The 3,950-nt window shown below is 33.6% G+C and overlaps 1 long non-coding RNA gene across 1 annotated transcript; it reads left to right on the plus strand.

Moving 5' to 3' along the window:
• The first annotated feature begins 231 nt into the window (after positions 1-231).
• On the plus strand, positions 232-934 carry LOC110867468. Its single transcript, XR_002551621.2, has 2 exons — positions 232-546; positions 665-934. It is a non-coding gene; the product is annotated as an uncharacterized LOC110867468 (long non-coding RNA).
• Positions 935-3,950: the final 3,016 nt, after the last annotated feature.

Genomic DNA, 3,950 nt, shown 5'->3' on the forward strand with positions numbered 1-3,950 from the left:
TTCTCTTATAATTAACTTGTGATATTTAAGTTTTTAAAAAATCTAAATACACTGTCGTGTTTGGTTTTTTTCACAAGGATTTCAATAAGTTTTTGAGCCAATCAAAAGCTTTACTTCAACTTCACATGGATCACCATCCTATGGTCCATTGTTCACCTAATAATCAATCTAACGGTTAAAAATACTCTAGAATCAAAAGCTTTAGTTTAAACCCTAAATTCCTTTCACTTTGAACAGCACCACACCACAAACCCCCCTGCCCCCTTCTCTCTCGATCAGCCTAGCCTATCTCCGGCGACATGCGCCGGCCACTCTCCGACAACCACGCCCCACACTGCGTCTCCTTCTGCCTTGGAAGTTATATACGAATCTGGAACAACAAGTTCATCAACAGATCTGGAAGTTATATACGAATCTGGAACAACAGATCTGGAACAAAAGTTCATACGAATCTGGAAGTTTTTTGATCTGGAACAACAAGTTCATACGAATATGGAAGTTCATACGAATCTGGAAGTTCATACGAATCTGGAAGTTATATAAGAGGTTTTTGTACCTTAAAAGGCTTATAGTATTTTCATAGAAACTAAATAACATTTTTGATCTGTCACAACCTTCAAATTTCATGATGCATCCTAAAAAATCTTATGATATATTCTCACAGATCTTATAAATATGCATCAAAAAGCACGTTCTAAAGGCTTCATAATACTTGTTTTGTCACAAGAGATGATTGTTGAGTTGCTGAGTTGCTCGGAAGGTGTTCGATGTTGGTTTCGATTCTCCAGAGCTGAAAAATGAGATGGGTGTGGGTTAATGTTATTGAATTTGTTAAAGGAATATGTAATTTTATTTTCTTTATGTTAGTAGATTTTATACATTTTTTGTTTGTAAATTTGTATAAATTTATGATTAATGTTATTGAAATTTTATAGTTTTAGTTTTATTTGCTTTTGTATCTGATCTCTCTGATGTTTTGTAAATATAATAAAACTAGAAAAAACATTAAATTTCGTGACAATTGTGTAGCAAAAATAAAAAATTAAGTTCCGTTAAATGGGTAGGAAAATGCATAGAAAAATGTATAGCAATTTATGACAGCCCTTTTCTGTCAGAAATTGGTAGGAAAATGCGTAGAAAATGCATAAAGAAACCAGTTTCCTACGAGTGGTTTAACTACATATGCATTTCGTCACAAATTCGTAGAAAATTAAATTTCGTGACAATTGTGTAGCAAAAATTAAAAATTAACTTCCGTTAAATGGGTAGGAAAATGCGTAGAAAATGTGTAGCAATTTGTGACAGCCCTTTTCGGTCAGAAATTGGTAGGAAAATGCGTAGAAAATGCGTAAGAAACCAGTTTCCTACGAGTGGTTTTCCTACATACGCATTTCGTCACAAATTCGTAGAAAATCGCGAGTTGTGACGCATTTTCTACGGAAAATGGTGTCAGAAATTTTAATTTTTCTAGTAGTGATAGACTTTGAATCTATATTCAAAAGAATCAACTACTTGAACAACACATAAAGTCACATGGCTAAAAAATTAAATACCCACATCTGAACAAAAAACCTGGTCAAGAAACTATAAAGACTCATTTGTTTTTTTTTTTTAACCAAAACCATTTCCAACTACACGAAACATGAACCACAAACCTGAATCACGAGATTCAACACGAATCTGATAAAGAGAGAACAATACAACTCAAAACCAGACAACAAATAACAGTCAAATAACCTCCTAATTAAAGCTATAGATCCTATGATTTGCAACTAGAACAAAAAACTTCTCACAAAGAAGCAAACAAGGTAGCCACAATAAACAAGATCAACCTTCTACACAAAGATGCTAGCAAGACAACAATACCTTTTACTTACAGTGATACAACTTCTGATCAACTCAACCGGAATACCACATAAATGAAATTATTGACAATCAAAAGAAGCTACAATAAGATTTTCAAACAATGAACCTCATATGAAAAATATAGCTCTCAAAATACAATGAAAGACCAGCCATTTTGATAAGCTAGAGATTCACCAAAGACTACATAACTCAGAACAAAGTCTGAAAAGACAACGAATCACACGATTCATACATATACAAAACAAGTGAGATAACAAACAATTAGAAAACATATTCTAATTTGACCAATTAACCACACAGTCCATCAACAACATCACAGTTATATCATTTAAACAAAAATCACACGATTTTTAAGAATTTGATACGAAGACCGAAAGACTAATACTTGTAAAGAACTCAAAGACTAATTTGATTGATTAGAAAAACTATTACAATTTTTCAAGTAATACAGAACCACAAGATTCATACCAACACTGATACACAAGAAGCACACACTTCTATACTAGGCAAGAAAACCATCCTATACAAAACACATGATATAACATCTCACACACTAGCCTACGAATAATGAGACATACACAAGACAATAAGACACATCCAATCTAATTCTGATAAGGCACAAACATCACAATTTGCAACCAGAAAAAACATCTCATTAGAGATAACATACAAGGCTGTCACAAATACAAACAATCTTGACAATACCACTGGTTAAACATGAACCTCACATCTCAACTAACCATACAGCCAAGATCAAAGACACGCATACACAAAGACTGCAAACAAACAACATTTTAGCAACATGCAAGACAACAATAAATCAATATGCAAACAAGGTTGTACAACATATTCAAGAACACACTTGACAACACAACAGGTTAGAAACACTCGAACCACATAGTTCGACTAACCATAAGAGACAACAAGACATACAGACGACGTGTGAAAGACACAATGACAGATCAAGACAAAATCGAATCACATGATCCATGATAAAGATTCAGAACACACGAACCAATAACCAGAAACAACATTTCAATCTAAACCACCTTATGACAGCAAATACAAGATCACATTACCACAAACATAGCACACTACATAGCAACCAGACATCCAATCATGAATGAAACAACAAGATCATGCAATGAAAACCACAGTAAGTCATGAATAAAAAAAACATGATCATTCAATTATCATACAAGATTCAAGAGACATAACAAAACCAAAATATACACAAACTGTCATGACTTACAAAACCTAACCCTTTAAAGCGAACAAAGATGAGAGCCAAACAGATAACAATAACATAAACAACAAGGATCTCATATACAACCCGAATCAACACAAAAATGGATCTAAGAACATGCCAACAACAAGCTCAAGACTAATACACACCAGAACAAGACACAATATATGAACAACTTTCAAAAAAAAAGTGAAGACCAAACACCTTATATAAACCTTCTATTAGATTTAAGAAAATTATTCAACAATTTTAATAGTCACCTAGTGACAGATTTTAAACAATATTGTTACCACAATCTACATAGACACACAGTATCAAACAATGAATCAGCCAAAACCAAAGAACAAAAAAATAAGACACAAAAGAACAAATAAGAACACAAAACAGAACATTAATAACCAGACAATAGACCACAGAAGTAATCAACAGATAAAACAATATATGAGCCAATCAGAAGATAAAAAAACGTAAGGCGAAGCTGAGTCAGGGACCAGATTCCAGGTTCATCACTCTATGGTGCCTGGACAAGCCTTTACTCAGGAGCCACTCCTAAACCAACCACATAAAACAAACAAGAACAAACAATAAACAATAGCAAACACAGAACCGAAACAAATCAACACAACCAAGAACCAAACAATGCAACAGATAACAAGTAGACTCGATCAAGTGCCGGCCCGACTAGTCCGGTAAACAGAATGCCTAGACACAACAATAGAATGATGCAGAAACAAAAAATAAAAATAAAGGAGAGGAACGATCTTATAGCGGGTGCAAGCAACACCAAATAATATCAGATATGTGATTTTCAAGAACTACAAGATCTGATGCAGACAGA

The sequence above is a fragment of the Helianthus annuus genome, chromosome 11 (assembly GCF_002127325.2).
Source record: "Helianthus annuus cultivar XRQ/B chromosome 11, HanXRQr2.0-SUNRISE, whole genome shotgun sequence".
Taxonomy (NCBI): domain Eukaryota; kingdom Viridiplantae; phylum Streptophyta; class Magnoliopsida; order Asterales; family Asteraceae; genus Helianthus; species Helianthus annuus.